The sequence below is a fragment of the Squalius cephalus genome (assembly GCF_949319135.1).
Source record: "Squalius cephalus genome assembly, chromosome: 7".
In the NCBI taxonomy this organism is placed as follows: Eukaryota; Metazoa; Chordata; class Actinopteri; order Cypriniformes; family Leuciscidae; genus Squalius; species Squalius cephalus.
Window position 1 is genome coordinate 47,173,106 of NC_137128.1, and position 10,049 is coordinate 47,183,154.

Sequence of the window (10,049 nt, forward strand, 5' to 3'; positions counted from 1 at the left end):
CTTTATTTGCATGCTTGTCTGATTGGAAGAAGGTGTTTGGCCACACGCACTGCATGCTGGGATGGAGAGGAATGGGGTTTTCTTAGGGCACTACATCCAATGTTTACTCGTTTAATCATGTCGTTTCAAACAACCTTCACAATTCATTCCAAACACATGCATTTTCTTCTGCAAGTCAGCTTTATTTCGTAAGCGATGTGTATCAGTGTATTAGATCCGTGCATTCGCTCTTAAAGTGACAGCAGCCTAATATTCCTGTTCAAACGACAAACAGTCTGGAAAAGTATGGAAAAATTGTTTTCAGACTATTTTCTTTATTTAGTTTTCTGTATAAAATCATAAAATTAAGAATTTCTAAACGTAAGTTTATCTAGGGTTTGTACAAGGTGCTTGAATTTGACTTAGAAATGTAAGTCCTGGAAAACCCTTGAAAACAGCCATATTTCTGAAGAGGAACTTAAAGTGCTTGAATTGAGACAATATATGTGAAATTAGTGTTTAATTTCATCGGTAAAACAATCTTTTCACACAAAATTAAATCTGCAGTCCGTCTGATATAGATATAGAGGCATTTCTCATGGTTATGAGTGTGATATTGCTCATATAAATATCCAAGTGTCTGATACAGCTTTCACTCTTCAGGTCAATCATATATTCATGAGAAAAAATCAGTTTGAATAAGGAAAGCGATATCTTTGTCACAGTATCCTTTCAATGGTTAAAGTCACCGCAGTCATTGCTTCTGCTGCACTATTTACCTTTTTTTTCTTTTTTTTTTTAATTTTTTTTTTATTGAAGGTAATAAAGATATTGTTTGATTAATGAGAAATTTGATTGTATTCCTTGAAAACAAACAAAAGACTAGTGCTTGAAAGTCCTGGACTTTAATTTTACAGTATCTGTACGAACCCTGTTTATCACACAAGCGTTTTCATCGCTAAAGTTATAGCGATTGTCGAACGTAAATTCAAGGTGCACATTTTCATTATGCGAAACTACTGATTGTACTATATCAGATACAATTCTGTATGAACAGGGTCTAAAACTAACTTTCTACCACACCTGCCGGCCATAAATCATTTTTACCAGCCTTGAAACAGATTAATCCTTATTAAAGTTACAGATGATTCAGTGAAGAGCAGCGAGTGATGTTTCTTTGTCATTTGTTTTTTGGTTAACATTAAAAACAGAACAGCATCAGGAATATTAGGCTGCTGTCCCTTTAATATTAGGCTGCTGTCACTTTAATATTAGGCTGCTGTCACTTTAATATTAGGCTGCTGTCACTTTAATATTAGGCCTCTGTCACTTCAATATTAGGCTGCTGTCCCTTTAATATTAGGCTGCTGTCACTTCAATATTAGGCTGCTGTCACTTTAATATTAGGCTGCTGTCACTTTAATATTAGGCTGCTGTCACTTTAATATTAGGCTGCTGTCACTTTAATATTAGGCTGCTGTCACTTCAATATTAGGCTGCTGTCCCTTTAATATTAGGCTGCTGTCACTTTAATATTAGGCTGCTGTCCCTTTAATATTAGGCTGCTGTCACTTTAATATTAGGCTGCTGTCCCTTTAATATTAGGCTGCTGTCCCTTTAATATTAGGCTGCTGTCCCTTTAATATTAGGCTTCTGTCCCTTTAATATTAGGCTGCTGTCACTTTAATATTAGGCTGCTGTCACTTTAATATTAGGCTGCTGTCACTTTAATATTAGGCTGCTGTCACTTTAATATTAGGCTGCTGTCCCTTTAATATTAGGCTTCTGTCCCTTTAATATTAGGCTTCTGTCACTTTAATATTAGGCTGCTGTCCCTTTAATATTAGGCTGCTGTCCCTTTAATATTAGGCTGCTGTCACTTTAATATTAGGCTGCTGTCACTTTAATATTAGGCTGCTGTCACTTTAATATTAGGCTGCTGTCCCTTTAATATTAGGCTTCTGTCCCTTTAATATTAGGCTGCTGTCCCTTTAAGAGCGAATGCACGGATCTAATACACTGATGCACATGCGCTTTCTTTCTCAACTGTTTACGTTTACTTAAGTTGTATACGAGAATACTTGCTGGGCAGTTGACACAATTTTGTGTGAATTTGTCCGTTGAAGCACAAGACGTCGTTCACGTTTATGTTCTCACAATATTGCATTGTTTAGAACTCATAAAAATGTTACGGACATCGTGTCGTATGTCCGCCAGAGTGTTCATTTTAGGCCCTGTATATGAACCGTTAATGTTTTGCTGTGTTCACGCCATGTCGTAATCACCCTAATTTCAAGACGACAGCACACGACGGAACTGGGAATTATGGGAATCTGCAGCGGTCACATGGTACAAGTAGGAGCTCTCTGAAAATTCCCAGCTTATAAGTTCTGTGAGGATGTGAACGCTTTTGGAATCTCGTAATTACGGTAATAATGACATAGCCTGAGCGCACTTTTAACCCTCTTTTGACCGAACATTTTTACACACACACACACACACACACACACACAAAACATGGACATGATTCAAAAAGTTAAATGTTCCTGATAAAAATAGTCCCACTTGTGCTCCTCGCGGTCAGAAATGACGCACTGGAAATGAATGAGACGAGTTTCCTCTAGTGGAAGCGTTTGGTACTGCAGCCGAACAACATCTCACTGAAAGATCATTTCTGGAGATATCAACCTCAGATTTGGAGCACAACTTGTTTAGATTTATTGCTTTGATTTTCTAGCAGTTTTAGAGTAAAACATGTTTTGAAAATATATATTTCATATAAAAATTGAAAATATATATTTTTATAGTATTTTTTCATAACAATAAATGTAAAATTCTGTAACTTTTAAGTTCACTTTTTATAAAACTTTTTTCACTTCAGCAATAATCTGTGAAGTGTCATCTTTGAAAAGAGATCAAACTTCAGTCTATCGCTCTAAAGCATTCAAGATTTACCAGTTTAAGATGGAAATAACATTTTCAGGTCAATGCTCAAAAAGTGAATAAATGGATTATAAATGCAGCGTAAATATATTTTAGTACCGTAAAATCCCCTAAATAAATATTAAATAAAAATCATTATCGAACTATTGGAGTCTGGAATGTATATTGAAATGTGTAGAAAGCCTGTAAAAACTATAAGAGTATCTTAAAGGTGCCTTATGCAACTTGTTCCATAATAAAATATCCAATAATAACCCTTATATGTCATCAGCTAACGTTAAAACATAGTATCTGGCAGAGTGTCAGAACTGACATTCCCTCCACTGCCTTGGTAGCCAGCATATATTGGAGTCGGGACGTTTTGGGGCGAGTACATTTGTAAGGGTGTGTGTGAGGTGCTAGCCAATGACAGGCTTTGAGGGCAGGTACACTGAGAGTTACAAACACGCCTAATATTGTGTTAAAGTAATGGCGGATGCAAGCCCTACTAGCGACGGAGCTTGCCAAAAAAATAAGAAAAGAAAATATAGCAATGCAAAGAGAGCATCGGATAAAGCCCGGAGTTAAACCAGAGTAAATCTGGGTTTGGCGTTTGTCAGATGGCGGCAGATGAGGTTTGCATTTGGATTGAAGAGCGATGCAGTATGAAGGACTAAAAATGACAGAACGAAAAATAAATAAATAAATAAAAGTAGAAATAAATAAATAAATGCAGAAATAATAGTAAAAATAAATACATTTTGGTAATATAAATGGCTATTTCTGTATTTTTACATGTATTTATTTATTTATTTATGCATTTCTATATGTATTTATTTATGTATTTATACATTTATTTATATATTTATGTATTTATATATTTATTTATTTATATATTTATATATGTATTTATTTATACATTTATTTATTCCTACATTTATTTATTTCTGTATTTCCACATTTCTACATTTATTTATTTCTGTATTTCCACATTTCTACATTTATTTATTTCTGTATTTCCACATTTCTACATTTATTTTTCCCTGCGCATGTATGCTAATTGCCAATGGCTAACCACGCCCCCTCCACTCACTCTCAGACAAACATTCAACATTCGGTAACAGGCGCTATGGCAGCTGTCACAGTCGGAGACATTTCACAGGAGGCAATTGATGATTTTTTAGAGACAGAAAGATTATATATCATCTCGATGTCACCAAAAGGGCCTTAAATATGCATTGGAGGGTTATATTAATAATTTTATTGTTGAGAAGGTCGATAAGCTTCAGCTCCAGAACAAAGATTTACAGTTCACACTTCACAGTGTAAACGTCATAGTTTGGTGCTATTTCGCTTCAAACGCTCGCTTTATACGCGCGTCCTATTCGCTTTGGATTCAAAATGTTCAAGCGTCGAACTAGACGCGGATACGCGCGAATTTGACGCTCTATTCGCGTTTGGTGGGAGCGCAGAAGAACAGGCTGCGATGTCAAGATTGCATGCTGGATGTGTGTGTGTGTGTCAGAGAGCGGGCGCCGGGGCGCGATGAACAGTGGAAACATAAAAAACATACTCTATTTTGTTCATACAGGACATAATTAAAACTGCAAAGTGTTTAGCCTACTTATATTTGTGTAAAACACAACATTGTGCTTTTGTCAAACTGTAAACTCTTGTCAAACTGTAACCTACAACTGTCACCCAACCAAAATCACACACACACGCTGTTTAAAAGCTAAAATGACAAGAAAAAACATAAAAACGAATGAAAACTGATAACCGCAATGCATTGCAATGGACGAGGAAGCAGAGAATGTCCGAGTGTATTGGGTTAGCTATGCGTACTGTGATTGGCTCATCGCGTTTGGGGGCGTGGCTTAGCCATTGGTCAATTAGCATACAAGCGCAGGGAAAAATAAATGTAGAAATGTGGAAATACAGAAATAAATAAATGTAGAAATGTGGAAATACAGAAATAAATAAATGTAGAAATGTGGAAATACAGAAATAAATAAATGTAGGAATAAATAAATGTATAAATAAATACATATATAAATATATAAATAAATAAATATATAAATACATAAATATATAAATAAATGTATAAATACATAAATAAATACATATAGAAATGCATAAATAAATAAATAAATACATGTAAAAATACAGAAATAGCCATTTATATTACCAAAATGTATTTATTTTTACTATTATTTCTGCATTTATTTATTTATTTCTACTTTTATTTATTTATTTATTTATTTTTCGTTCTGTCATTTTTAGTCCTTCATAATGCAGAGTTGGCCACGTTTCTATTGGACAGGTACAGTAATGTAATACCTCATTTCAGGTTAGCTAGTTAGTTCGCAAACATTCATTGTGATCTCTGCAAAAGAGACAATTTCGTTGCTTTTTGGAGTTTTCAGATTTAAAAACGTCAATAAAGTCTCGTTCGTTCTGCTCTCACACGGAACAGATCGATTATAATATGCAGGGCTGCCAACACTCACGCAATTGACACTTTTCACACGCTCTCACGCCACACATCCATTTTCTCACGCACAGAAAAATTGCGGAGCAAAGAGGTAACCTACTTTTAATATTAAACTAATTCTCAGCTCTTTGATTTCGTCAATTTTATTACGAATTTCAGACAAAAATACGTTTGGCGCTTGTAAATGTGACGTGACAGATCGCTGAGCGCCTCAGTTCAAGTGCACGTGAACCGATCATCTGTTACTTTTTTATTTAAAGATGCAGTACAACTTACCGAAAGTATACATAATATCGACCAATTAGTGTTTTTCAACCACGGAAAGAGGTCAATATAACAGCAGCAGAACAATTATGTCACATAACGTTACATTTACCTCAGGAAAGCCATTTAATGACCATAGCACGTTAACTGAATAGAAAAAATAGCTTGAGAGGAGATTTTGCTGAGCACTAAATTACATATTTATTATATTTTTACTTATGTCATTAAATAATTGTTATTATAACAAAAACTGCATTATATTTAATTTAATTTGTTATTTTTAACCTTTAATAATACTAGCAGATTGGGCCCTCTATGTTTACAGCATTAGGTGAGATTATTTTTTTGTAAATAAAATTAAAATATCGGAATAAATTCCGATAATCAAAATCGGAAACAAATCACAAGAATGGAATTGAAATCTTGAAATTTTTGTCAAGCAATAATAAAAACTGTATCCTATCATTGTACAATGTAAACATTGTAACATGTTGTCACTAAACTTCATAAAATTCTATTTAGTTACCAAATGTTTTGACAATCACAATTACATACCCTAACCCCCCCCCCCCCCCCCCCCCCCCCCAAAAAAAAGAAAAATCTCACTCCAAGCTAAACTCAAAAGTTGGCAGCCCTGTAATATGTTTATACCGTCAAATGAAATCCTGCAGGTGTCGGCGCTTTCTCCGTCCATGCTATAAATGCACATCCTTGAATGAGCGCGAATTTTCTAGCGCATTTACTTGAACTTCATAGGCAATATGGTTTAACCACCCATTTGAGAGGCGGCCAAAATGGACTGAATAAGCTACGAAATTGACGAGCGATGCCGCGCTGACATGTATGCACAAATTATCACACACACTCTCTCAGATGGTCTGTCTGACTGCAGCCTGCAAGCAAAAAGTGTCTCCGCCAACTGGGAAGCAAAGCTGTCAATCAAACTCCGTTAGTAACCGTTACCAGTGTAATTCAACTAATTGCCTATAGGTGGCTCCAAGTTGCATAAGGCACCTTTAATGATACTAATACAGAGTTTGACGTGAGCAGCGTGAACATTCTGTGAAACATCTGACTGTGCAGCAGTGTGTGTGTGAATGGGTGATGTGTGAGTGAAGGATCCCTCGAGCACCGCAGTCTGTTATTCAGTGTGTCATCAGTGTTAGTGTGTCATCAGTGTTTGTGTGTGTCATCAGTGTGTCACTAGTGTTTGTGTGTGTCATCAGTGTTTCTGCACGCAGGACTCGAGCGCATTGACTTATCAGTGACGCTCAAACCCCGAGCCCGAGATCTTCTTCCTCTGCACATCCTCGAGTCTTTAAGTGAGCAAGTATTCCCATGATCTATACGCAGACAAGCCGTAAAACAAATGATTTTAAAATATTACATCATTATGAGACTGGATTCTGATTGGATGAGCCGTGTTTGAAACGGTTATATTATATAACTCACATCTGTTATAACACATTATTTAACTAGCATGAAGCAAAATAACTTAAACTGCTCTTCGCTTGTCGGTCAAAATAGACCGATTTTTATTTTTTTGTCAGTGTTTCATATTTTAGTTTGATAATGTTTTTTTATTTAATGTTTTCTATTTTTAGGGGATTTTTATACTAAATTACATTTACGCTGTATTTATAATCCATTTATTCACGTTTTGAGCATAGACCTGAAAATGTTATTTCCAGCTTAAACTGGTAAATCTTGAACGCTTTAGAGCGATAGACTGAAGTTTGATCTCTGTTCAAAGACGACACTCGGCAGATTATTGCTGAAGTGAAAAAAAGTTTTAAAAAGTGAACTAAAAAAATAATAATTTTAAGTGTATTATGAAAAATGCACAAAAATACTTTTTAAAATTTTTATATGAAATATATATTTTCAAAATCCTGTTTTACTCTAAAACTATAACTCTATAAATCTAAACAAGTTTTATCCAAATTTGAGGTTGATATCTCAAGAAAAGATCTTTCAGTGAGATGTTGTTCGGCTGCAGTACCAAACGCTTCCACTAGAGGAAACTCGTCTCATTCATTTCTAATGCGCTAGTTTCGACCACAGACAGTAAAAGAAATGGACACAGCGACCCCATAGAGTTCAACGGAGAAAATGAAGTCAATTAGAAGCACTCACTTCCTGATGGCACTTTTGCTAAGTATTCTGATTATTTTGTCATTTTGCCTCCACGTCCCCCCGATCGCCCGCGAGCTTCTCCTCCTGTCCATACGGTAATCTCTCTACTGTGCGACAGAGTCGCGTGGTTATGACGCAATCATTAGCCTATTTTTACAAAAACTGCTTCTACGGGGCCATAACCATTTTCGTGTTTCTTTAGAAATAAATAATGGACAAATGGAGTCTTTAAACGCCTCAGATGTAAAGTTATTCGCTGTCAAAGTGACGCCAAAATGAATGGGAGTCAATGGCATGCTAACAGCAGGTGATGGTCCGCTAATCAATGGCGGCGCCCGGGGAAGCTTCAGTTTCCGGCTGATGGATTACCCCCTTGGTTTTGACCGCGAGGAGCACAAGTGGGACTATTGTTTTCAGGACCATTTAACCTGTTCGAATCACGTCCATTGTGTTCACAGAGCAAGTGCCAAAACCTTTACCAAGTGTCGTACCATTCCTATGAAGTAAAAAATTCAAAAAAAAACTAAATGTAAAATTTTTTAGGTCAAAAATGAACGAAGAGCACCAGACGAACATGTGACAATTTTGTGTTCTCAAACTCAGTTTTTTGAGGGATGCACTCAACAGGAAGTGATGTCATGTGTGTGTTGACGGATGACTGAGGCTGGTGGAAACCTCTTCTTTATTTTTAGAGCCTCAGGAAACTCTTCCTCCACACGATTAACTAAAGAATCTGCCATTATTATTATGGTGAGAGGAAAAGGCAAGACCGTCCAGATGCGGGTCATCTCTGGCGTGTGACCTCTGGCCAGTGACACGGCTGTTTCCATGGCAACGACCCCTTGACACCTCCAATAGCAAGAGCTCAGTTCCACAGGCAATCATGTTTAGCTCAGTTTTTATTTTTGCATTATGTAATTCTTCATCTTTGTGTTTCCTTTTGATATGTGTGATCACGAAAACTCACCAGATGAATCTAACCGCTCAAACTACCCAACATGCATCTGTCAGTCTGCTATAGGCCAGTATTTGCAGGTTAAAGTAATGGTTTACCATGAGCATTTTCAAGGAATCTTTTCTGTTTACAAAAAAAAAATGCAGATTTTTACAAATATTTTGAGTCGTTATTGTTTAAATAAAAAGATAATTTAATTCAACAAACATGTACGACGTCTCATTTGCTTTGTGATTTAAATCAGTCAACCTGATTTTTTTTCATGTTCTTTCCACAATAAACATGATTTTTGCATAAAACCAACAAAATTACCTTTATTGCAAAGGAATCATAATTCAAAAATGACAATTCAGAGTGATGTAGATGTACATGTATATACAATCTCCTACAACCTACCCTGCGTTCTCCGATGCTAAACAAGATCTGAAAGTCACAGTACAACTATGGTCATAAATGTGTCATGTATGATATGAAAATGGAGATATTGAGGCTGATATCCCAGAATGCAACATGGTTTTGGCCCAGATCTGGCCCACATTCCAGATGTGGGTCGACACTATGTTGCTGTTTGGGATTCTTAGCATTAATGTTTTAGTAACGAGGACTTGAGATGTTCTGGACAGTGCATTGTGGGATATATAAGGATCGGAGATCAGATCTCAGCCGTCATGGTTCGAAGCACATGTGAACGTGATCTAGACTGGTTTGATTTCGTACTGATTTCTGAAACTGTTTCACAGTGGACGTTCCTTTGACCGGAGATCAGTGTGTGGATCTAGAGTCCCTTAGAAGAGGAGATGATTGAGGTTTTCCAGCATTTCCCCCTGGGTCAGTATGGATGCATCCGTACTACTCAAACTCTTATTTATTTTTAAAGGTGAAGTTTGTAATTACAGTCACTAAACAGACTCCCTAAAATAAAGACTGTTTTCCGTTGGTCAGTGTACCAGGGACTTACACTCAACTGGGTTACAAGAAGGTATATTAATATCCAAAAATTACACGCCTCACCTAATTATTGCTACTGTTCCCAGCATGCACCACGCTTGTATTCATCTGAAGTGGAGTTATTGTCACTTCTCTCAATGTGAGGTTTGCTCTTGTTCCTCAGAAGCGCTACTACACAACCTGTCCGCAAACTATCACAGTCTTTTACCATTCTTCATAAAAAGATCTTTTAACATAATTTATTAAATTGGTAGTTAAATAAAATTCCAAATAATAAATGATCACTTTGGATATTTATCAATAAAATGGGGGGGGAGGGTAAAAAAAAGAGCACCTGGAGCCATTGTGCAA